This window comes from Hemiscyllium ocellatum, chromosome 1 (assembly GCF_020745735.1).
Source record: "Hemiscyllium ocellatum isolate sHemOce1 chromosome 1, sHemOce1.pat.X.cur, whole genome shotgun sequence".
NCBI lineage: Eukaryota > Metazoa > Chordata > Chondrichthyes > Orectolobiformes > Hemiscylliidae > Hemiscyllium > Hemiscyllium ocellatum.
Genome location: NC_083401.1, coordinates 2,396,544 through 2,423,901, shown reverse-complemented (window position 1 = coordinate 2,423,901; position 27,358 = coordinate 2,396,544). Strand labels below are relative to the sequence as shown.

The following is a 27,358-nucleotide window of genomic DNA, read 5'->3' as shown; positions in this document are numbered from 1 at the left end:
TAGTTTCTTATAGCCTTTGGTGCCACTGTTAAAGAAGGGCAGTAAGGACAAGCCAGGAAACTATAGACCAGTGAGCCTGACCTCGGTGGTGGGCAAGTTGTTGGAGGGAATCCTGAGGGACAGGAAGTACATGTATTTGGAAAGGCAAGGACTAATTAGGGATAGTCAACATGGCTTTGTGCGTGGGAAATCATGTCTCATAAAATTGAGTTTTTTGATGAAGTAACAAAGAGGATTAATGAGGGCAGAACGGTAGATGTGATCTATATGGACTTCAGAAAGGCGTTTGACAAAGTTCCCCATGGGAGACTGGTTAGCAAGGCTAGATAATAAACAATAGACAATAGGTGCAGGAGTAGGCCATTCTGCCCTTCGAGCCTGCACCACCATTCAATATGATCATGGCTGATCATCCTTAATCAGTATCCTGTTCCTGCCTTATTTCCATAACCCTGGATTCCACTATCCTTGAGAGCTCTATCCAACTCTTTCTTCAATGAATCCAGAGACTGGGCCTCCAATGCCCTCTGGGGCAGAGCATTCCACACACCCAACACTCTCTGGGTGAAGAAGTTTCTCCTCATCTCTGTCCTCAATGGTCAACCCCGTATTTTTAAGCTGTGTCCTCTGGTTCAGCACTCATCCATCAGCGGAAACATGTTTCCTGGCTCCAGAGTGTCCAATCCTTTAATAATCTTATATGTCTAAATCAGATCCTCCCTCAGTCTTCTAAACTCAAGGGTATACAAGCCCAGACGCGCCAGTCTTTCAGTGTAAGGTAATCCCGCCATTCCAGGAATTGATCTCGTGAACCTATGCTGCACTCCCTCAATAGCCACAATGTCTTTCCTCAAATTTGGAGACCAGAACTGCACACAATACTCCAGGTGTGGTCTCACCAGGGCCCTGTTCAGCTGCAGAAGAACCTCTTTGCTTCTATACTCAATCCCTCTTGTTATGAAGGCCAGCATGCTATTAGCCTTCTTCACTACCTGCTGTACCTGCATGCTTGTCTTCATTGACTGGTGTACAAGAACACCCAGATCTCTCTGTACTGCCCCTTTACCTAAATTAATTCCATTGAGGTAGTAATCTGCCTTCTTGTTCTTGCCACCAAAGTGGATAACCATACATTTATCATTTCTGAAGAAGGGCTCATGCCCGAAATGTCAATTCTCCTGCTCCTTGGAAGCTGCCTGACCTGCTGCGCTTTTCCAACAACACATTTTCAGCATTTATCCACATTAAATTGCATCTGCCATGCATCTGACCACTCACCTAACCTGTCCAGGTCACCCTGCAATCTCCTAACATCCTCATCACATTTCACCCTGCCACCCAGCTTAGTATCATCAGCAAATTTGCTAATGTTATTGCTAATACCATCTTCTATATCATTAACATATATTGTAAAAAGCTGAGGTCCCAGCATGGATCCCTGAGGTACTCCATTGCGGCGTAGGGTAGACCCACGCTGATCCATTCAGAGTAGCGCGTGTGGAGCCCTGGACATCAAAGGGCATCACAGACCTGTCATTGCTCAATCTCGTGTGGCTGTATGCCACTTGTCCCTCTAAGAAGTTGCTCGTTCATGGGAAATAATTGCAATTCCCAATCCCCATCACGAATGGGGTTCAAAGGGTTACCCACACCTTTTTTTTAGCTCACATAATACATTTTATTTAAACCTTGGACACATAATAATCAAGCATCCTAGTTCAGACAGCTCCCCCTGGAATACAGATCTCGTGGAATACAGGGAGAACTAGCCATTTGGATACGGAACTGGCTCAAAGGTAGAAGACAGAGGGTGGTGGAGGGTTGTTTTTCAGACTGGAGGCCTCTGACCAGTGGAGTGCCACAAGGATAGGTGCTGGGTCCTCCACTTTTTGTCATTTACATAATTGATTTGGATACGAGCATAAGAGGTACAGTTAGTAAGTTTGCAGATGACACCAAAATTGAAGGTGTAGTGACAGCGAAAAGGGTTACCTCAGATTACAACAGGATCTTGACCAGATGGGCCAATGGGCTTTTATATCTTTCCCTCTCACTTTAAACCTATGCCCTCTAGTTCCGGAACACCCCACCTCAGGGAAAAGACTTTGTCTAATAATCCTATCCATGCCCCTCATAATTTTGTAAACCTCTATAAGGTCACCCCTAAGCCTACGACGCTCCAGGGAAAAGAGCCCCAGCCTGTTCAGCCTCTCCCTGTAGCTCAAATCCTCCAACCCTGGCAACATCCTCATAAATCTTTTCAAGTTACACAACACCTTTCCGATAGGAAGGAGACCAGAAGTGCATGCAATATTCCAAAAGTGGCCGAACCAATGTTCTGGATAGCCGCAACATAACCTCACATTGAATACAGGAGATGGGATGTCTTGTTGCAACTGTACAAGATGTTGGTGAGGCCACATAAAAAGTATTGCATGCTATTCTGATTGCCCTACCATAGAAAAGATATTATTAAATTAGGAAAAGGGTGGAAAAGATTTCCAAGGATGTACCTGGACTGCAAGGTTTGTGTTGTAAGGAGAGATTGGATAGGCCAGTCGAATTCCCTATTCCTGAGATGCTGCCTGGCCTGCTGTGCTTTAACCAGCAACACATTTTCAGCTGTGATCTCCAGCATCTGCAGACCTCATTTTTCACTCGGCCTCTTTTCCTAGCAGCACAGGGGACTGAGCGGTGATCTTATAGAGGTCTATGAAATCATGACAGGCAGAGATAAGGTAGACAGTGGACAGCTCTTCTCCAGTGAGCAGGGGAATCTAAAACGGCAGCACGGTGGCTCAGTGGTGAGCACTGCTACCTCAGTGCCAGAGACCCCAGTTCGATTCCAGCCTTGGGCATGGGTCTTGGTGGGATACTCTCTGGAGGGTCGGTGTGGACTTGTCAGGCTGAAGGGCCTGTTACACCACGTAGGGATTCTTAACAGCCTGAGAAATATTTTACTCTGCACCAATTTAAGACAGAAAGCAGGACTGGGGTGGGAACAGGAGGTGCATGAGCTTGAGAAATAACCAAAGAATGATGAACGCATGTTTTTATAGGTCTGTATCCAAGTATCACTGTGCAAGGTATTGTCTGAAAAATAATGATCAAGTCTTTGAGTGAATGAGTGAGTCATTACATGGAGATGAGGAGGGTGATCAGCTGACAGGAATCATTCAAGTCAATCCGAGTGTTCCCCAACCGGAAACCTTGGATGAGCCAGGAAACCCACTCCCTACAGAAGAACAGGTGTACAACATTCAAATTGAGAAATCCAGACCTCTACAGTAAATCCAGATACAACTCCACAAAGCCATCAGAGATGCTGGGAGGCAGTACTGGACCACGTTAGAGGTTCAAACCAACCATACAGACACCCATTGCCTGTGGCAAGGTGTACACAACAGAACGGGATAGAAAATGAAGCAGAGCGAGATAGCAGACCCAGGCACATCCCTCTCTGACATGCTCCATGTATTCAATGCTGTCTCTGAGCAGAATGCCAGTGTCACGGTGTCAGCTGTCCCCACTGACCCGGACACACCTGTTCCCTCGGTAACCACTGCAGACGTCAGATCGGTCTTCCTGGGAGACAACCCAAGGAAAGGGACAGGCCCAGAGGGAGCCTCCGACCATGCCCTTCGATCCTGTGTGAACCAGCTGGCAGAGGGATTCACTGACATCTCCAACCTCTCCCTCCCTGCTTCCAGACCATCACTGTCATCCCAGGACCTAAGGAAGCACATGCAATCTGCCTTAATGACTGCCACCCAGTGGCTTGGACCTCCATGAAGTGCTTCGATTGGCTGGTCATGGTCCACATTGACTCCAGTCTCCCCCTGCCTCGATCCCCTACAATATACCGACTGTTGTAACAGGTCCCCAGTGGATGCTGTTTCCCTCACCCTGCACTCATCCCTGAAACAAGAACACCAGATTCCTGCTCATTGACTCCAGTTCCACCTTCAGCACCATCATCCCCTCCAGACTGATCTCAAAACTCCGGGACCTTGGTCTCAGCTCCGCCCCCCACCCCCTGTAGCTTCCTGACCCACAGACCGCAGGCAGTGAGGGTAGACAACAGCACCTCCTCCACCAGGACCCTCAACACTGGAGCCCCCCCCCTCCTCCCCCCAGCCCCCTCCTGTACTCCCTGTACACCTACAGCTGTGTGGCCAAACTCTGAACAAACTCCATCGACATGATCACTGCTGACAGCACCATGGGAGGATGGACATCTAACAACAACGGGTCCGAATAGAGAAGGGAGATAGAGGGATGGGTGATGTGGTGTAATGAGAACAACCTCTCTCTCAATGTCAGCAAAATGAAAGAACCGATCATTAACTTCAGAGAGAAAGGTGGTAAACACCCCCCCATCTACATCAACAGAGCAGAGGTTGAGTGGGTGGAGAGCGTCACATTCCTCGGAGTGACAATAACTGACAGCCTGTCCTGGTTTTCCCACGTGGATGCAATGGTCAAGAAGATCCAACATCGCCTCTTCTTCCTCAGGCAGCTCAGGATATTCAGCATGTCCATAGGGACCCTCACCAACATCTACAGATACACCATTGAGTGCAGACTGTCCGGTGTATAACGGCCTGGTATGGTAACAGCTCTGCCCAGGACTGTAAGAAACTACAGAAGGTTGTGTGCACAGCCCAGACCATCACGGAATCCACCCTCCCATCCATGGACACCATTTACATTTCTCGTTACTGCAGAAAGGTTGCCAATTTCATCAACGACTCCTCTCATCCAAGTAATACTCTCATAGAATCATAGAATCCCTACAATGTGGAAGCAGGCTACTTGGCTCATTGAGTCCACACCGAACCGCCGATAATCATCGCAGCCAGCCCTACCACTACCCTATCACCCTGCATTTTCCATGGCTAACTCTCCTGACCTGCACATGTTTGGACTGTGGAAGAAAATTGGCCCACCCGGAGGAAACCCACACAAACAGGGAGAACATGCCTAGTAACTATAGGCTGGTGAGTCTCACTTCTGTTGTGGGCAAAGTCTTAGAGAGAATTGTAAGGGATAGGATTTGTAAACATCTGGATAGGAATAATGTGATCAAGGATAGTCAGCATGGTTTTGTGAAGGGCAGGTCGTGCCTCACAAACCTTAATGAATTCTTTGAGAAGGTGACTAAGGAGGTCGACGAGGGTAAAGCAGTAGATGTGGTGTATATGGATTTTAGCAAGGCGTTTGATAAGGTTCCCCATGGTAGGCTACTGCAAACAATATGGAGGTATGGCATTGAGGGTGAGTTGGAGGTTTGGATTAGGAATTGGCTGGCTGGAAGGAGACAGAGGGTAGTAGTTGATGGTAAAGGTTCATCTTGGAGTGCAGTTACTAGCGGTGTTCCACAAGGATCTGTTTTGGGACCATTGCTGTTTGTCATTTTTATAAATGACCTGGAGGAGGGGCTAGAAGGTTGGGTGAGCAAGTTTGCGGATGATACGAAAGTCGGTGGAGTTGTTGACAGTGAGGAAGGATGTGGCAGGTTACAGCGGGATGTAGATAAGCTGCAGAGCTGGGCAGAAAGGTGGCAAATGGAGTTCAATGTAGCTAAGTGTGAAGTGATTCACTTTGGTAAGAGTAACAAGAAGATGGGGTACTGGGCTAATGGTCGGATACTTGGTAGTGTGGATGAGCAGAGGAATCTTGTTGTCCATGTACACAGATCTCTGAAAGTTGCCACCCAGGTAAATAGAGCTGTGAAGAAGGCATATGGCGTACTGACTTTTATTGGTAGAGGAATTGAGTTCCGGAGTCCTGAGGTCATGTTGCAGTTGTATAAGACTCTGGTGCGGCCTCATCTGGAGTATTGTGTGCAGTTTTGGTCGCCATACTATAGGAAGGATGTGGAGGCACTGGAACGGGTGCAGAGGAGGTTTACCAGGATGTTGCCTGGCATGGTAGGAAGATCGTATGAGGAAAGGCTGAGGCACTTGGGGCTGTTCTCATTGGAGAAAAGAAGGTTTAGGGGTGACTTGATAGAGGTGTACAAGATGATTAGGGTATTAGATAGGGTTGACCATGAGAACCTTTTTCCACGTATGGAGTCAGCTATTGCGAGGGGGCATAGCTTTAAATTCAGGGGTGGAAGGTATAGGACTGATGTTAGGGGTAGATTCTTTACTCAGCGAGTCGTGAGTTCATGGAATGCCCTGCCAGTAGCAGTGGTGGACTCTCCCTGTTTATGGGCATTTAAACGGGCATTGGATAGACATATGGAGGATAGTGGGCTAGTGTAGGTTAGGTGGGCTTGGATCGGAGCAACATCGAGGGCCGAAGGGCCTGTACTGCGCTGTATTTTTCTATGTTCTATGTTCTATGCAAACTTCAACAGATTGTTGTTTCAAGGTGGAATCAAACCTAGGTCTCTATTGCTGTGAAGTGCTAACCATTGAGCCACTGTGTTGTCCTTCTCCCTCAACCTCTTCCATCAGGCAGAAGATACAGACACTTGAACACATGCAGCAGCATTAGACTGATGAATAGACTATCTAACTTCAAATAATGTTGATCTTGGCAATGCTGATCTTACTTCAGACACGACCTGCGCAGTACAATCTGTATGCCTCACTCTGTCTGCCTCACCCTGTTATCTATATGGTCTTGTTCACTATAATTTGCCTGTACTGCTCAGAAACAAAGCTTTTCACTGTCCTTAGGTACATGTGATCTCAAAATATTAAATCAAATAAAATTAAATCAAAGTAGCAAATAACATTCATGCCACCCATATGTAAGGTAATGACTATCACCAATAAGACATAACCTAACCACCATCCCTTGACATTCAATGGTGTTTTTATCACTGAAACCCACACCATCACCATTCTGGGAGGGGGAGGGGGGGTTACCATTCCCCACATATGGAGGCCGGCTACAAGAGCAGGTCAGAGGCTAGAAATCGTACGGTGAGAAACTCACCTCCTAACTCCCAATGCCTGTCCACAATCAACAAGGCAGAAGTTAGGAGTCATGATTTGGAGATGCTGGTGTTGGACTGGGGTGTACAAAGTTAAAAATCACACAATACCAGGAGTACTGTGTCCAGTTTTGGTCCCCACACCTCAGGAAGGACATACTGGCAATGAAACATGTCCAGCAGAGATTCACACGGATGATCTCTGGAATGGCAGGTCTAACATATGAGGAACGGCTGAGGATCCTGGGATTATATTCATTGGAGTTTAGGAGATTAAGAGGAGACTTAATAGAGATGTACAAGATAATACATGGCTCGGAAAGGGTGGACGCTAGGAAATTGTTTCCATTAGGCGAGGAGACTAGAACCCATAGACACAGCCTTAGAATTAGAGGGAGTCAATTCAGAACAGAAATGCGGAGACATTTCTTCAGCCAGAGGGTGGTGGGCCTGTGGAATTCATTGCCACGGAGTGCAGTGGAGGCCGGGACGCTAAATGTCTTCAAGGCCGAGATTGATAGATTCTTGTTGTCTCGAGGAATTAAGGGCTACGGGGAGAACGCTGGTAAGTGGAGTTGAAATGCCCATCAGCCATGATTGAATGGCGGAGTGGACTCGATGGGCCGAGTGGCCTTACTTCCACTCCTATGTCTTATGGTCTTATGGTCTGATATTGGCCAAGATATTACCATTGATAATATACCCTGAACAGTTACCTCAGAGTTTTAGTTTAAGTGTTTAAAAATGGCAAGTTGCATCTGATTGAAGTCACAAGACTTTTGTCCAAAGATTGTCCCTGACTTATGTTGCTTTGACTCAGTCAGTTGCTATGTTTATCACTTACCCTTGGTCGAGGCAGAAAACGATCAGTGATGGTGAACTCCTGGACAGAATGCTTAACTTCACAGTTAGTGGACACTCGAGAGAAATCTTCAGTTCTGTATACAACATGTCGGCCACTTTCATCGCCCTCAAGAGGTTCAAGAATATAGGTTCGATTATTGAAAAAGATCAGAGCACTGGAAGAGAGAGAGATACACACAGAGACAGAGACAGAGACAGAAAACACTCAACAATCATTTAATTAACAACAACCCTGTACCTACAGATTATATACCTCATACCCTGCTCAACACATAACGCCCCAGAAAGAGATATAAACTGAGTTGTTGTGGTTCTGTTCGCCAAGCTGGGAGTTTTTCTTGCAAACGTTTCGTCCCCTTTCTAGGTGACTTCTTCAGTGCTTGGGGAGCCACCTGTGAAGCGCTTCTGTGCTGATTTCTCCGGCATTCTTCCGGTTGTCAGTAGCAGCAGATTCAAACCAGTATAAATGCCGGAGGAATCAGCACAGAAGCGCTTCACAGAAGGCACCCAAGAACTGAAGAAGTCACCTAGAAAGGGGACAAAACGTTTGCAAGAAAAACTCCCAGCTCGGCGAACAGAACCACAACAACGAGCACCCGAGCTACAAATCTTCTCACAAACTTTGAATATAAACAGAGTGTTCTACGCAATGCCGAATAAACACACCCCAGTACAGATACACAGTGAGTGACTCTCACCCTGCTGTATAAACAAATCCCAGAACAGATACGACAGTGAGTGACCGTTATACTGAAGAATAAATACACCCTAGCACGGGTACACAGTGAGTGACCCTCACCGTGCTGAATAAGCACATCCCAGTACAGTTACACAGTGACTGACCATCACCGTGCTGAATAAGCACATCCCAGGACAGTTACACAGTGAGTGATCCACACCCTGCAGAATAAGCACATCCCAGGACAGTTACACAGTGAGTGATCCACACCCTGCTGAATAAACACATCCTAGTACAGTTACACAGTGAATGACCCTCACCCTGCTGAATAAACACATCCCAGGACAGTTACACAGTGAGTGACACTTACCCTGCTGAATAAATACACCCCAGTACAGTTACACAGTGAGTGACCCTTAACCTGATGTGTAAACACATCCCAGTCCAGTCACACAGTGAATGACCCTCACCCTGCTGAATAAACACATCCCAGTACAGTTACACAGTGAATGACCCTCACCCTGCTGAATAAACACATCCCAGTACAGTTACACAGTGAGGGACCCACACCCTGCTGTATAAACAGAACCTAATACAGTGATACAGTGAGTGACCCTCACCCTGCTGAATAATCACATCCCAGGACGGTTACACAGTGAGTGACCCTTATCCTGCTGAATTAACACATCCCAGGACAGTTACACAGTGAGTGACCCTCAAGCTGCTGAATAAACACATCCCAGTTCATTTAAATACTATGTGACCCTCATCCTGCTGAATAAACACATCCCAGTACAGTTACACAGTGAGTGATCCTTACTCTGCTGAATAAACACATCCCAGTACAGTTACACAGTGAGTGACCCTTACCCTGCTGAATAAACACATCCGTGCACAGTTACACAGTGAGTGACCCTTACCTTGCTGAATAAACACATCCCAGTACAGTTACACAGTGAGTGAACCTCACCATGCTGAATAAAGACGTCCCAGGATGGATACACATTGAGTGACCCTCACCCTGCTGAATAAGCACATCCCAGTACAGGTACACAGTGAGTGACCCTCACGCTGCTGAATAAACACATCCCAGCGCAGATACACAGTGAGTGATCCTCACCCTGCTGAATAAACACACCCCAGTACAGTTACACAGTGAGTGACCCTCACTGTGCTGAATAAACACATCCCAGAACAGGCAGACAGTGAGTGACCCTCACCCTGCTGAATAATCACATCCCAGGACGGTTACACAGTGAGTGACCCTTATCCTGCTGAATTAACACATCCCAGTACAGTTACACAGTGAGTGAACCTCACCATGCTGAATAAAGACGTCCCAGGATGGATACACATTGAGTGACCCTCACCCTGCTGAATAAGCACATCCCAGTACAGGTACACAGTGAGTGACCCTCACGCTGCTGAATAAACACACCCAGTACAGTTACACAGTGAGTGACCCTCACTGTGCTGAATAAACACATCCCAGAACAGGCAGACAGTGAGTGACCCTCACCATGCTGAATAAACACATCCCAGTACAGTTACACAGTGAGTGACACGCACCCTGCTGAATAAACACATCCCAGAACAGGCAGACAGTGAGTGACCCTCACCATGCTGAATAAACACATCCCAGTACAGTTACACAGTGCGTGACCCTCAACCTGCTGAATACAGACATCCAAGGACATTTACACAGTGAGTGACACTCACCCTGCTGTATAATCACATCCCAGTATAGACACACTGTATGTGACCCTCACCCTGCTGAATAAAGACATCCCAGTACAGACCATTACTCTGCTGAATGAACACATCCCAGTACAGTTACACAGTGAGTGACCCTCACCCTGCTGAATAAACACACCCCAGTACAGATACACAGTGAGTGACCCTTATCCTGCTGAATAAACACATCTCAGTACAGTTACACAGCTAGGGACCCTCACCCTTCAGAATAAACACATCCCAGTGCAGTTACACAGTGAGTGACACTCACCCTGCTGAATAAACACATCCCAGTGCAGTTACACAGTGAGTGACACTCACCCTGCTGAATAAACACATCCCAGTACAGTTACACAGTGAGTGATCCTCACCCTGCTGAATAAACACATCCGAGCACAGTTACACAGTGAGTGACCCTTACCCTGCTGAATAAACACATCCCAGTACAGTTACACAGTGAGGGACCCTCACCCTGCTGAATAAACACATCCCAGTATGGATACACAGTGAGTGACCTTCACCGTGCTGAATAAACACATCCCAGGACAGTTACACAGTGAGTGATCCACACCCTGCAGAATAAGCACATCCCAGTACAGTTACACAGTGAGTGACCCACACCCTGCAGAATAAGCACATCCCAGTACAGTTACACAGTGAGTGACCCTCACCCTGCTGAATAAACACATCCCAGCGCAGATACACAGTGAGTGACCCTTACCCTGCTGAATAAACACATCCCTGCACAGTTACACAGTGAGTGACCCATATCCTGCTAGATAAACACATCCCAGTACAGTTACACAGTGAGTGACCCTCACCCTGCTGAATAAACACATCCCAGCGCAGATACACAGTGAGTGACCCTTACCCTGCTGAATAAACACATCCCTGCACAGATACACAGTGAGTGACCCTTATCCTGCTAAATAAACACATCCCAGTCCAGTTACACAGTGAGTGATCCTCACCCTGCTGAACAAACACATCACAGTAAAGTTACACAGTCAGTGACCCTCACCCTGCTGAATAAACACATCCCAGAACAGATACACAGTGGGTGACCCTCACCCTGCTGTATAAACACACCCCAGTACAGTTACACAGTGAGTGACCCACACCCTGCTGAATAAACACATCCCAGTGCAGTTACACAGTGAGTGACCCTCACCCTTCAGAATAAACACATCCCAGTACAGTTACACAGTGAGTGATCCTCACCCTGCTGAATAAACACATCCGAGCACAGTTACACAGTGAGTGACCCTTACCCTGCTGAATAAACACATCCCAGTACAGTTACACAGTGAGTGAACCTCACCCTGCTGAATAAACACATCCCAGTATGGATACACAGTGAGTGACCTTCACCGTGCTGAATAAATACATCCCAGGACAGTTACACAGTGAGTGATCCACACCCTGCAGAATAAGCACATCCCAGTACAGTTACACAGTGAGTGACCCTCACCCTGCTGAATAAACACATCCCAGCGCAGATACACAGTGAGTGACGCTTATCCTGCTAGATAAACACATCCCAGTACAGTTACACAGTGAGTAACTCACACCCTGCTAAATAAACACATCCGAGCACAGTTAGACAGTGAGTGACCCTCACCCTGCTGAATAAACGCATCCCTGCACAGATACACAGTGAGTGACCCTTATCCTGCTAAATAAACACATCCCAGTCCAGTTACACAGTGAGTGATCCTCACCCTGCTGAACAAACACATCACAGTAAAGTTACACAGTCAGTGACCCTCACCCTGCTGAATAAACACATCCCAGTACAGTTACACAGTGAGTGACCCTTATCCTGGGGTTCTTTCTGGGGAAGGTGGGACCTCTATAAACAGGATGGTCTCCACCTGAACCTGAGGGGCACCTGCATCCTTGGGGGGAGGTTTGCTAGTGCCCTTTGGGAGGGTTTAAACTAACTCTGCAGGGGCATGGGAACCTGGACTGTAGCTTTATGGTACAGGACCTTGAGTGTAGGGAGGTTAGGAACATGGCATCGATCTCGAAGGAGGGTGCCTGTAAACAGGAAGGTGGCTTGAAGTGTGTATACTTCAATGCCAGAAGTATAAGAAATAAGGTAGGTGAACTTGCAGCGTGGGTTGGTATCTGGGACTTCGATGTTGTGGCCATTACAGAGACGTGGGTAGAACAGGGACAGGAATGGCTATTGCAGGTTCCAGGGTTTAAATGTTTTAGTAGGGTCAGAGGTGGGGGTAAAAGAGGGGGTGGTGTGGCATTGCTTGTCAAGGATAGTATTACAGCGGTGGAAAGGACGATGGAGGAAGACTTGCCATCTGAGGTAGTTTGGGCTGAGGTTAGAAATCGGAAAGGTGAGGTCACCCTGTTAGGAGTTTTCTACTGGCCTCCTAATAGTCCTAGAGACGTAGAAGAAAGGATTGCAAGGAAGATTCAGGAGAAGAGTGAAAGTAGTAGGGTGGTTGTTATGGGGGACTTTAACTTCCCAGATATTGACTGGGAAAGCTATAGCTCGAGTTCGTTAGATGGGTCGGTGTTTGTCCAATGTGTGCAGGAGGATTTCCTGACACAATATGTAGACAGGCTAACAAGAGGTGAGGCCATACTGGATTTGATTCTCGGTAATGAATCAGCCAGGTGTTAGACTTGGAGGTAGGTGAGCACTTCGGGGACAGTGACCACAACTCGGTGACTTTTACTCTAGTGATGGAGAGGGTAAGTGTGCACTGCAGGGCAAGAGTTATAGCTGGGGGCAGGGAAATTATGATGCGGTGAGGCATGACTTAGGATGTGTGGATTGGAAAAATAGGCTTCAAGGGAAGAACACAAATGATATGTGGAGCTTGTTCAAGGAGCAGCTATTGGGTGTCCTTGATAAGTATGTACCAGTCAGGCAGGGAGTAAAAGGTCTTGTGAGGGAGCCGTGGTTTAATAAGGAATTGGAATCCCTTGTGAAAGGGAAGAGGGCGGCCTATGTAAAGATGAGGCGTGAAGGTTCAGTTGGGGCGATTGAGAGTTATAAGGTAGCCAGGAAGGATCTAAAGAGAGAGCTAAGAGCAGCGAGAAGGGGACATGAAAAGTCCTTAGTTGGTAGGATTAGGGAAAACCCAAAGGCTTTCTATAGGTATGTCAGGAATAAAAGGATGACTAGGGTAGGAATAGATCCAGTCAAGGATAGTAGTGGGAAGTTGCATGTGGAGGCTGAAGAAATTGGGGAGACACTGAATGAATACTTTTTGTCAGCATTCACTCAGGAACAGGACATTGTTGATGATGTGAATATTGAGTCACAATTAATTAGAATGGATGGCTTTGCAATATGTAGGGAGGAGGTGTTGGAAATTCTGGAAAGGTGAATGTAGATAAGTCCCCTGGGCCTGATGGCATTTATCCTAGGATTCTCTGGGAAGCTAGGGAGGTGATAGCGGAGCCATTGGCCTTGATTTTTATGTCGTCATTGTCTACAGGAATAGTGCCAGAAGACTGGAGGATAGCAAATGTGGTCCCCTTGTTCAAGAAGGGGAGTAGGGACAGCCCTAGTAACTATAGGCCAGTAAGTCTCACTTCTGTTGTCGGCAAAGTCTTAGAGAGAATTGTAAGGGATAGGATTTATGGACATCTGGATAGGAATAATGTGATCAAGGATAGTCAGCATGGTTTTGTGAAGGGCAGGTCGTGCCTCACGAATCTTATTGAGTTCTTTGAGAAGGTGACCAAGGAAGTGGACGAGGGTAAAGCAGTAGATGTGGTGTATATGGATTTTAGCAAGGCGTTCGATAAGGTTCCCCATGGCAGGCTAATGCAAAATCTACGGAGGTATGGCATTGAGGGTGAGTTGGAGGTTTGGATTAGGAATTGGCTGGCTGGAAGGAGACAGAGGGTAGTAGTTGATGGTAAAGGTTCATCTTGGAGTGCAGTTACTAGCGGTGTTCCGCAAGGATCTGTTTTGGGACCATTGCTGTTTGTCATTTTTATAAATGACCTGGAGGAGGGGCTAGAAGGCTGGGTGAGCAAGTTTGCAGATGATACGGTGGAGTTGTTGACAGTGAGGAAGGATGTGGCAGGTTACAGCGGGATACAGATAAGCTGCAGAGCTGGACAGAAAGGTGGCAAATGGAGTTCAATGTAGCTAAGTGTGAAGTCATTCACTTTGGTAGGAGTAACAAGAAAATGGATTACTGGGCTAATGGTAGGCTACTTGGTAGTGTGGATGAGCAGAGGGATCTTGGTGTCCATGTGCACAGATCTCTGAAAGTTGCCACCCAGGTAAATAGTGCTGTGAAGAAGGCATATGGTGTACTGGGCTTTATTGGTAGAGGAATTGAGTTCCGGAGTCCTGAGGTCATATTGCAGTTGTATAAGACTCTGGTGTGGCCCCATCTGGAGTATTGTGTGCAGTTTTGGTCGCCATACTATAGGAAGGATGTGGAGGCACTGGAACGGGTGCAGAGGAGGTTTACCAGGATGTTGCCTGGTATGGTAGGAAGATCGTATGAGGAAAGGCTGAGGCACTTGGGGCTGTTCTCATTGGAGAAAAGAAGGTTTAGGGGAGATTTGATAGAGGTGTACAAGATGATTAGGGGTTTAGATAGGGTTGACAGTGAGAACCTTTTTCCGCGTATGGAGTCAGCTATTACTAGGGGACACAGCTTTAAATTAAGGGGAGGTTGGTACAGGACAGATGTTAGGGGTAGATTCTTTACTCAGCGGGTGGAGAGTTCATGGAATGCCCTGCCAGTAGCAGTGGTGGACTCTCCCTCTTTATGGTCATTCAAGCGGGCATTGGATAAGCATATGGAGGTTATTGGGCTAGTGTAGGTTAGGTAGGCTTCAGTCGGCGCAACATCGAGGGCCGAAGGGCCTGTACTGCGTTGTATTTTTCTATGTTCCATGTTCTATGTTCTATCCTGCTAAATAAACACATCCCAGTGCAGTTACACAGCGAGTGACCCTCACCCTGCTGAATAAACACATCCAAGGACAGTTACACAGTGTGGGACCCTCACCCTGCTGAATAAATACATCCCAGTACAGTTACACAGCGAGTGACCCTCACCCTGCTGAATAAACACATCCAAGGACAGTTACACAGTGTGGGACCCTCACCCTGCTGAATAAATACATCCCAGTACAGATACACAGTGAGTGACCCTCACCCTGCTGTATAAACACATCCCAGTACAGACACACAGTGAGTGACCCTCACCCTGCTGAATAAACACATCCCAGTACAGTTACACAGTGAGTGACCCTCACCCTGCTGAATAAACACATCCCAGTACAGTTACACAGTGAGTAACTCACACCTTGCTGAATAAACACATTCCAGAACAGTTGCACAGTGAGTAACCCTCACCCTGCTTAATAAACACATCCCAGTACAGTTTCACAGTTGGTGATCCTTTCCCTGCTGTATCAACACATCCCAGTACAGTTACACAGTGAAGGTCCCACACCCTGCTGAATAAACACATCACAGTACAGTTACACAGTGAGGTTTTTTTTATGTACGCTTGTGGGAGATGGGCATTTCTGCCTGGGCCCAGCATTTATTGCCCATCCTTAGTTGTCCATGAGAATGTGCTAGTGAGCTGCCTTCTTGTACCGTTACAGTCCGTCTGTTTTAAGTTGATCCACAATCCTTTTAGGTTGGAATTTACAGGAGGTGGTATTGACATGGATCTGCTACACTTGTCCTTGTAGATGGACAAAGTCCTCGAATTCCCTCCCGAAAGGCACTGTACATCAACACAGAGCAGGTGGACTGCAGCAGTTCAAGAAGGAGCTCACCCCCACCATCTCAACGGCCATGAGGGATTGACAGTAAATCCAGTGATGCCCACGTCCACGAGTGAATAAATGAAAAACACTCTTTTCAGCAATGCATTCCAGATTTCTACGATCCTCTGTGAGAAATGTTTTCCTTTCATTCTCTCTAAACCTCTTGCCTGTCATTTTCCATCGTGCTCCATCAGCAGTAACATTCGACAGGGGGGAACTGCTGCTTATTTTGGAGTCTCTCATCGAGTCAGAGATGTAGAGCATGGAAACAGACTGTTTGGCCCAACTTGTCCATGCCAACCAGGTGTCCAAAATTAATGTAGTCCCATTTGCTAGCATTTGATCCATATTCTTCTGAACCTTCCTTAATCATATTGTTAGGCCAATAGGGGGAGGCCATATTGGATTTGGTGCTCGGCAACAAGCCAGGCCAGGTGTCAGATCTCTCAGTGGCAGAGCATTATGGTGACAGTGACCACAAATGCCTTTAACATATTTATGGAGAGGAATAGGAGCAGACAGTATGGGAAGGTATTTAATTGGGGGAGGGGACATTATACTGCTATTAGATAGGAGTTGTGGAGTATAAATTGGGAACAATTGTTCGACAGGAAATGCACAGCAGAAAAATGGAGGCTTTTTAAGGAGCACTTGTTGCGACTGTTGGATAACTTTGTCCCACCGAGATAGGCAAGGAATGGAAAGGTTAAGGAACCTTGGATGACAAGAGCAGAGGAACTTCTCATCAAGACAAAGGAGGAAGCTTACTTAAGGTTGAGGAAGCAAGGATCCTGTGCAGCATGTTAGAGGGTAGCTAGGTAAAAACTCAAAAATGGGCTGAGGAGAGTTAGGGTAAAAAATGAGGTCTGCAGATGCTGGAGATCACAGCTGCAAATGTGTTGCTGGTCAAAGCACAGCAGGCCAGGCAGCATCTCAGGAATAGAGAATTCGACGTTTCGAGCATAAGCCCTTCAGAGTGAGCATGAAAGAGCCTTGGAGGGAAGGATTAGGGAAAATCCAAAGGTATTCTACACTTACATGAGGAATAAGACAATGATCAGAGAGAAGGTATGGTCGACCAGGGATAGTGGAGGGAACTTGTGCCTGGAATCTGAAGAGGTGGGGAGGCACTAAATGAGATTTTTGTTTCAGTATTCATTAGAGAGAGGGATCTTGTTGATAATGAGAACACTGTGTGACCAGGTTAATCAGGTTGAACAGATTGATGTTAAGGAAGTGGATGTGCTGGAAATTCTGGGAATCATCAAAATAGCTAAGTCCCCATGGTCGGACCAGATATATCCAAGGTTACAACAGGAAGTGAGGAATAAGATTGCTGTGCCTCTGGTGATGACCTTTGCATCCTCACTCTCCATGGGAATAGTACCGGCTATTTAGAGGGAGGTGAATGTTTTCCTCTGTTCAAGAAAGGGAACAGGGAAATCCCTGGGAATTACTGACCAGTCAGTCTAATGTCTGTGGTCAGCAAGGTACTGGAAAGGATTCTGAGAGTTAGGATTTATGATTATTTGGAAATACATAGTTTTATTAAAGACAGTCAGCATGGCTTTGTGAGAGACAGGTCATGCCTCACACATCTTATTCAGTTCTTTGAGGATGTAATGAGACAAGTTGACGAAGCAGTGGATGTGGTGCATATATGGACTTCATAAGGCATTTGATAAGGTTCGGGTAAAAAATGAGGTCTGCAGATGCTGGAGATCACAGCTGAAAATGTGTTGCTGGTTAAAGCACAGCAGGTTAGGCAGCATCCAAGGAATAGGAAATTCGACGTTTCGGGCATAAGCCCTTCATCAGGATGAAGGACTTATGCCCAAAACGTCGAATTTGATAAGGTTTACCATGGTAGGCTCATTCAGATTCAGAAAGTTAGGAGGTGTGGGATACAGAGACATTTGGCTGTCTGGATACAGAATTGGCTGGCTGAAAGACGATAGCGAATGGTAGTGGATGGAAAGTATTCCACCTGGAGGTCAGTGACCAGTGATGTCCTGCAGGGATCTCTTCTTGGGCCTCTGCACTTTGTAGGTTTTATAAATGACTTGGATGAGTAAGTGGAAGGGTAGGTTGGTAAGTTTGCCAATGACACAAAGGTCAGTGGAGTGTTGTAGATAGTGTCAAGGGCTGTTACAGGCTGTAACAAGACATTGACAGGATGCAGAGCTGGGCTGAGATGTGGCAGATGGAGTTCAACCTGAATAAATGCGAAGTGATTCATTTTGGAAAGTAAAATTTGAATGCTGAGTACAGGGTTAAAGACAGGATTCTTGGCAATGTGGAGGAACAGTGGGATGCCTCAAAGTTGCCACCAAAGTTGATAGGGATGTTGAGAAGGCGAATGGTGTTTTGGCTTTCATTAACTGGATTTGAGTTTAAGAAATGCGAGGTGGCATGGGGTGGCACACTGGTTAGCACTGCTGCCTCATAGCCTCGGGTGACTGTCTGTGTGGAGTTTGTACATTCTCCCCGTGTCTGCATGGGTTTCCACCGGTGCTCCGGTTTCCTCCCTCTATCTAAAAATGTGCAGGTTAGGTGAATTGGCCATGATAAGTGACCCATAGTGTTCAGGAATGTGTAGGTTAGTCCATTAGTCAGGGGTAAAAACAAGGTCGGGGAATGGGTCTGGGTGGGTTACTCTTCGGAGGGTCAATGTAGACTTGTTGGGCTGAAGGGCCAGTAGGGATTCAATGATTCTGTAAAATGTGGTTAGACCACACTTGGAATATTTTGTTCATTTCTGGATGCCTCATTATAGGAAGGAGATGGATGCTTTTGAGAGGGTATAGAGGAGATTTACCAAGATACTGCCTGGATTGGAGGGTATGTCTTATGAAGAAAGATTGCATGAGCTTGGGCTTTTCACACTGGAGAGAAAAAGGAAGAGAAGTGATACAAGGTAATGAGAGGCATAGATAGCGTAGACAGCCAGAGACTTTTCCCCAGGACAGAAAGGTCTGTCATGAGGGCTCATAATTTTAAGGTGATTGGAGGAAGGTAAAGGGGAGATATCAGAGGCAGGTTCTTTACACAGAGAGTGGTGGGTGCATGGAATGCACTGTCAGTGGTGGGAGTGGAGTCAGAGACATCAGGAACATTTAAGTGACTGCTGGACAAGCACATGGATGGCAGTAAATTGATGGGTGTGTAGGTTAGGTTGGTCTTAGATGAGGATAAATGCTCAGCAATACATCGTGGGCTGAAAGGCCTTTGCTGTGCTGTACTGTTCTATGTTTATAGCTACACTGTCAGCAAATTTTTTTCCCAGTATATAACATTTTATTTCATTGACAAGGTCTCCCCAACTGAATAGGTCCCAGATTAAAGCCATTGACTATTTTAGCTTAAGTTTCATGAACCTGAGTAAAGTGCAGAGAAGTATCTGTCAGTTTACCTGAGTCCTGAGCAGGTGCTTGCAGAGACCTGGGATCCAGGATATCTTCGCACAGATCCCTGATAGTAACACTGGTACTGTAAGAAGATGGTCACATCTCAGTATCAATCTCTCCTCATTTCATTGCATCCCAAGAAAACCTCTCAGGAAGTTTTCCATATGTTAAATGCCATTAACATTACAGAACAAATGTAACAAGAACATTGGGTCTCAGAAAGAGGCAACTGGGACTAAACATTAACGGATATTAGAATTCAGAACAACAAAAAAAGAAACATCAAGCACCTCATTTTCCACTTAGGGTCCCTGCAGGTTTCCAGACTCAATATCAAGCTCAACAACTTTAGGTCTTAAAATCTCCATGTCCTTACCCAACACCCACACGCCAGGATTGGTTAGGATGTCATTAACTCATCAGGCAAAAGTGAGGACTGCAGATGCTGGAAACCAGAATCTAGATCAGAGTGGTGCTGGAAAAGCGCAGCAGGCCAGGTAGCATCCGAGGAGCAGGAGAATCAACGTTTCGGGCATGAAGGGTTCTTACCTGCTGTGCTTTTCCAGCACCACTCTGATCTAGACTGTTGTTAACTCATTGTTAGCCACTAACAGTCCCCATTAACAGCTATTCACCCTTCGAGCCAGATCATTATAGAACATAGAACGTAGAAGAGTACAGCACAGAACAGGCCCGTTGGCCCACGATGTTGTGCCGAGGATTAATCCTAATGTAAAATATAGTTTTCAAAGTTTGGGAGAAGATTTGTAGCTCGGGTGCTCGTTGTTGTGGTTCTGTTCGCCGAGCTGGGAATTTGTGTTGCAGACGTTTCGTCCCCAGTCTAGGTGACATCCTCAGTGCTTGGGAGCCTCCTGTGAAGCGCTTCTGTGATCTTTCCTCCGGCGTTTATAGTGGTTTGTCTCTGCCGCTTCCAGTTGTCAGTTCCAGCTGTCCGCTGCAGTGGCCGGTATATTGGGTCCAGGTCGATGTGCTTATTGATAGAATCTGTGGATGAGTGCCATGCCTCTAGGAATTCCCTGACTGTTCTCTGTTTGGCTTGTCCTAATAACAGTAGTGCTGTCCCAGTCGAATTCATGTTGCTTGTCATCTGCATGTGTGGCTACTAAGGATAGCTGATCATGTCGTTTCGTGGCAGTTGGTGTTCATGAACGCGGATTGTTAGCTGTCTTCCTGTTTGTCCTATGTAATGTTTTGTGCAGTCCTTGCATGGGATTTTGTACACTACATTGGTTTTGCTCACGCTGGGTATCGGGTCCTTTGTCCTGGTGAGTTGTTGTCTGAGAGTGGCTGTTGGTTTGTGTGCTGTTACGAGTCCTGGTGGTCACAGTAGTCTGGCTGTCAGTTCAGAAATGACCAGCTATCCTTAGTAGCCACATACTCAGATGACAAGCAACATGAATTCGACTGGGACAACACTACTATTATAGGACAAGCCAAACAGAGAACAGCCAGGGAATTCCTAGAGGCATGGCACTCATCCACAGATTCAATCAATAAGCACATCGACCTGGACCCAATATACCGGCCATTGCAGCGGACAGCTGGAACTGACAACCAGAAGCAGCAGATACAAATCACTATAAATGCCGGAGGAAAGATCACAGAAGCGCTTCACAGGAGGCTCCCAAGCACTGGGGATGTCACCTAGACTGGGGACGAAACGTCTGCAACACAAATTCCCAGCTCGGCGAATGGAACCACAACAGTAAAATATGGTAGCTTAACCTACACACCCCATAACTCACTGCTCTCCATGCACATGTCCAATAGCTGCTTAAATGTCTCCAATGACTCTGCTTCCACCACCACCACTAGCAAAGCATGCCATACATTCACAACTCTCTGGGTAAAGAACCTACCTCTAACGTCTCCTTTATACCTTCCTCCAAATATCTGCAAACTATGACTTTATGTACCAGTCAATCCTGCCCTGGGGAAAAAATCTCTGGCTATTGTCTCTATCTTTCCTCTCATTATTTTGTACCTCTCAATAAGGTCTCCTCTCTTCCTCCTTCTCTGCAGAGAGAAAAGTCCAAGTTTATTCAACCTTCCTTCATAAGGCAAGCCCTCCAGTCCTGGCAGCATCCTGGAAAACTTTCCTTGCAGTAAAAAGTGAGGTCTGCAGATGCTGGAGATCAGAGCTGAAAATGTGTTGCTGGTTAAAGCACAGCAGGTCAGGCAGCATCCAAGGAACAGGAAATTCGACGTTTCGGGCACAGGCCCTTCATCAGGAATGAGGAGAGGGTGCCAGGCAGGCTAAGATAAAAGGTAGGGAGGAGGGATTTGGGGGAGGGGCGATGGAGATGTGATAGGTGGAAGGAGGTCAAGGTGAGGGTGATAGGCTGGAGTGGGGTGGGGGCGGAGAGGTCAGGAAGAAAATTGCAGGTTAGGAGGGTGGTGCTGAGTTCGAGGGAATCGACTGAGACAAGGTGGGGCGAGGGGAAATAAGGAAACTGGAGAAACCCTCCAACCACAAGGGATGAACTCAGATTTCTCCAGTTTCCTCATTTCCCCTCCCCCCACCTTGTCTCAGTTGATTCCCTCGAACTCAGCACCACCCTCCTAACCTGCAATTTTCTTCCTGACCTCTCCGCCCCCACCCCACTCCAGCCTATCACCCTCACCTTGACCTCCTTCCACCTATCATATCTCCATCGCCCCTCCCCCCAAGTCCCTCCTCCCTACCTTTTATCTTAGCCTGCTGGACACACTTTCCTCATTCCTGATGAAGGGCCTGTGCCCGAAACGTTGAATTTCCTGTTCCTTGGATGCTGCCTGACCTGCTGTGCTTTAACCAGCAACACATTTTCAAACTTTCCTTGCACCCTCTCCAAAGCCTCTGTATCTTTCCTGTAGTAGGGTGACCAGAACTGGACACAATATTCCAAGTGTGGTCTCACTAGGGACTGTGCAGCTGTAGCAAAACCTCGCGGCTCTTAAATTTGATTACTTTGTCTGTCTAATTGCTCTTGTCTCCCTTTGAGCTCTATTGCTACCCAGCGTTTACTCCTTCGACCTTCACCCACTCTATGTGCTGCATATAAACCAATATTTTGCCAGCCACCATCAATTCTGAGGAAGGGTCATTCAATCTGAAATGTTAACTCTGATTTTTCTCTCCAGATGCTGCCAGACTTGCTGAGCTTTTCCAGCAATTTCCGCTTTTGTAACTTGCTGCTCTGTAGGCCTGACAGCTTGCTCATTCTTGCATCTTCAACATGTGCCATGGTCACTCTCACCGATCCTGTCATGGACAGATACACCTGCAGCCGGCAGATTGGGGAGGATGAGGTCAGTATGGTTTTCCCTCTTGTTGGTTCCCTCCCCACCTGCCGCAGACCCAGTCTAGCAGCGAGGTCCTTTAGGACCCGACCAGCTCGATCAGTAATACTGCTGTCGAGCCCCTCTTGGTGGTGGGACATTGAAATCCCCCACCCAGGGGACATTCTGTGTCCTTGTCACCCTCAGTGCTTCCTCTGAGTGTGTTCAACATGGAGGGGTAATGATTCATCAGCCGAGAGAGGGCGGTATGTGGTAATCAGCAGGGGGTTTCCTTGCTCATGTCTAACCTGAAACCATGAGACTTCATGGGATCCGGAGTCAATGTTGAGGATTCCCAGGGCAACTCCCTCTCCACTGTATCCCACTGTGCTGCCCCCTCTCTGCTGGGAATGTCCTGCCAGTGGGACAGGGCATGTCCAGGGATGGTGATAGTGGGGTCTGGGACACTGTCTGTGAGGTATGATTTTGTTAATGTGACTATGACAGGATGTTGAAGAATTTGAAACAGCATTAAAGCAATGCAGAGTTTAATACATTGACAGCAAAAAAAAATTTCAACAGTGTCTTGCAAAAAATAAATTGTTGCTGGCTAGATAATTATACATCCTGTCTCTTATAATCCTTTCTAAAACCTTTCCCACAACAGATGTAAGGCTCACTGGTCTACAGAACCAGAGGACACAGCTTAAAAATACGGAGTAGGCCATTTAGGACAGAGATGAGGAGAAACATCTTCACCCAGAGAGTGGTGGCTGTGTGGAATGCTCTGCCCCAGAGGCAGTGGAGGCCCAGTCTCTGGATTCATTTAAGAAAGAGTTGGATAGAGCTCTCAAGGATAGTGGAATTAAGGGTTATGGAGATAAGGCAGGAACAGGATATTGATTAAGGATGATCAGCCATGATCATATTGAATGGTGGTGCAGGCTCGAAGGGCAGAATGGCCTACTCCTGCACCTATTGTCTATTATATTGTCTGTAATTACCTGGGTTATCTCTACTGCCCTTCTTGAACAAGGGCACAACATTTGTAATCCTCCAGTCCTCTGGTACTAAACCTGTAGACAATGACCACTCAAAGATCAGGGCCAAAGGCTCCAACATCTCCTCCCTAACTTCCCAGAGAATTCTCGGATAAATCCCCCCGGTTCAGGGGACTTGTCTGCTTTCATACTTTCCTGAATTGATAACACCACCTCCTTATTAATCCCAATCCTTTCTCATCTAATAGCCAGGACCTCAGTCTTCTCCTCTACAATATTCTCCTTTTCCTAAGTGAAAACCGATGAGAAATATTCATTTAGCACATCTCCGATTTCCACAGGGTCCACACATAGCTTCCTACTTCTGTCTTTGACTGACCCTATTCCTCCCCTAATCATCCTGTTATTCTTCACATACATAGAAAGCTTTAGACTTCTCCTTTATTCTACCTGCTAAAGATTGCTCCGGTCCCCTCCTTGCTCTTCTTAACTCTCTTTTTAAATCCTTCCTCACTACTCTGTACCTCTCCATTGCCTCATCTGAATCATCTTGTCTCAACAACACATAAGTCTCCTTCTTCTGCTTAACAAGAGATGCAATTTCTTTCGTAAACCACTGTTCCCTTACCTTAGCACTTCCTCCCTGCCTGACAGGGACATACCTAACAAAGAAACGTAATATCTGTTCCTTAAACCAAATCCACATTTCGATTGTCCCCATCCCCTGCATTTTGCTACCCCAATCTCTGCTTCCTAAGTCTTGCCTAATCGCATTATAATTGCCCTTGCCCCATCGATACCTTTTCGAGGAGAAAGTGAGGTCTGCAGATGCTGAAGATCAGAGCTGAAAATGTGTTGCTGGACCTGCTGCACTTTTCCAGCAACACATTTTCACCATCGATAACTCTTGCCCTGTGGTATGTTCCTATCCCTTTCCATTGCTAAACTAAATGTAAACGAATTATGGTCACTCTATCCAAAGTGCTCACCTACAACTAAATCAAACACCCAGCGTGATTAATTACCAAGCACCAGATCCAGTGTGGCCTCCCCTTTTGTCAGCCCTTTGACATACTGTGTCAGGAATCCCTCCTGTACACAATGGCCAAAATCTGACCTATCTAAATTACTTAACCTATAGTATTTCCAATCAATATTTGGAAACTTCCAAAAGGGTGACCTCTCCTGTCCTGTTTCTAACCTCAGTCCATACTACCTCAGTGGACAAGTCCTCAAACGTCCTTTCTGCCACCATAATACTGTCCTTGACTAACAATGCCACATCTCCCCCTCTTTTACCATCTTCTGTGTTCTTGCTGAAACATCTAAATCCCTGAACCTGCAACAACCATTCTGCAACAACTGCACTTCTCACAAATGCTGATCATTTTGTCAAGTATTCCAAATTTGCCATTTTACCTGTTGGTCTTGTCTGTTTGACCCAAGTTGACAGAAAGTACAGAGTGGTTTCTCTCCTTAACATTAATTACTATTTATCATAGACAGTAATCAGTTCCAATTAGAAAGAGACAATTATGAACTATCGACATTTAACTATATGAGTTAAAACTTTAACCTCAAAAACTCTCCCCGTGCACGCAAATAGACATAACAAAAACAAAGTGGAGGGTAAACCTGTTCATTGGTCCCTGTCCCCAGAGTTCACAGAGATGATTGCTTTGGTTCGTCAGAATTTGTTTATTGTTGATCTTCCCTCTCCAGGAACTTTCACTTGCTGCAGCAGGCACAGAGCAGCTGGTTCACAACTTATAAAGTCTGTACTTTATTCAGTAAAAGCCACAGCCTATTGCAGCAACAGGTGAGGGAAAATAAACTTCCTTTTTTACTGGATATGGGCATTGCTGACTGGGCCTACCCATACTTGCCCACAGGGCAGTTAAATGTCAATTAAATTGTTATGGGCCTGGAGTCACAGGTACGCATTCTCTATTCCTGAGATGCTGCCTGGCCTGCTGTGCTTTGACCAGCAACACATTTGCAGCTGTGATCTCCAGCATCTGCAGACCTCATTTTTTACTTGTGTAAGGAAACAGAAAGGATGTTACATGGAATTGTATAATTAAAAAAAAGTCATCAGCAGAATTTTATTCCTGGTTTTCACTGAATTGCAAATTCCACTTTCCATGATGGCCAAATTTGAACTCATGTCCCTGGGACAATACCTGAGTCTCGACATTAATAGTCTAACAATAACATGGTTAGGCCATCACCTTCCTGTAAGTACCAATGGGTAGAAAGCTTTTTAAATCAATAACTACCCACCCTTCCACAGATTAATCTGTTACGTGTTGAGGACTCCAGGACTCAACTTATTGGAGTTTAGAAGGATGAGAGGGGAGGAATCTGATTCAATCTTACAGAATACTGAGTAACCTGGTCACAGAGGACATTGGGAAGGGGCTTCCTTTGGCAGGAGAAACGAGGAGCTGAGGGAACAGCCTTACAGTAAAGGGAAGACCCTCTAAAACTGAGATATGGAGAAATGTCTTTAGCCAGAGAGTGATGGACCTGTGGAATTGATTGTCACAGAAGGCTGTGGAGCCCAGGTCATTGAGTATATTGAAAACAGAAATTGACAAGTTCTTCATTACCAAGGAGATCATGGGTTACTGGGAGAAAGCAGGAAAATGAGGTTGGTAAAACCTATCAGCCATGATTGAATGGTAGAGCAGATTCGATGGGCCGAATAGCCTAATTTCTGTTTCTCTGTCTTATGGTCTTATGCTGGCCAAATCCCTCTTGTAGACATCCCCATGCTCCAGCCCATCTTTCGAGCTTCCCCCACACTGTCTGAACCAGCAGCTGTATAAACAGCACTGACAAGGACAGTCAGGTCACTTACTTTTCAAAAGTACAGGAATTCTTTCCACATTCATTGGTTTTCCATTTCAGTTCGCAGTCAAAAATCCAGCAAAGTAAAAAGGCACACTCTTCAGGCCACATTCAATCAAATTCCATCTCCAAGAGATTGCTTACCAGATCAGTGCCTTTCTCTGTCACCACAGTCTCATTTGATAGATGGTATGATATCTGGAAGTCTTTGGTTGTGAGGTATCTGTGGAGAAAGAGCCTGATTGAATAGAGTTCCTCAGTACTGGTCTGTCCATAAAAGATACACTGAGGCTGAGATGCTGACCATTAAACTGTCACAAAGGCCAAAAGACAAATGCAGCAAAGGATGTCCTTCCCTTAAGGATATGAACGAACCAGATAGCTTTACAATAATTAATGATAGTTCCATGCCACCATTACAGACTCCAGATTTCACATACAGACCAATTCATAGAATTGGAGACATTGTTATATTGCGGGAATGTCACTGGGTGAGTAATCCGGAATCTGGAGCTGAGGATGTGGGTTTGAATCCCATCATGGCAGAATGTGAAACTTCGTTTTTTTTTTAAAATGTTAAGTTATTATCGAGGCTGAATCTTTCTTTCTGTGGTTTATAACAAGACCTTTTCAAACAGTTTTTGGCCAGAAGTCACACAACACTACAGTATAGTGCAACAGGTTTATTTGAAATCACAAGCTTTCAGCATGCTGCCTATCATCAGCTAAAGTCACTTTCTGCATATCAAACCAGGGTTTATCTGGGGTCTGAATGGTGCAGTCTTACTCTGTATGCGTCTGGGTA

General features: G+C 46.2%; 1 long non-coding RNA gene across 1 annotated transcript; it reads right to left on the bottom strand.

Moving 5' to 3' along the window:
• Positions 1-7,869: 7,869 nt before the first annotated feature.
• Positions 7,870-26,762, bottom strand: LOC132817430 (uncharacterized). Its single transcript, XR_009644879.1, has 3 exons — positions 26,698-26,762; positions 19,423-19,499; positions 7,870-7,922 (listed from the first exon to the last, which is right to left on the bottom strand). It is a non-coding gene; the product is annotated as an uncharacterized LOC132817430 (long non-coding RNA).
• Positions 26,763-27,358: the final 596 nt, after the last annotated feature.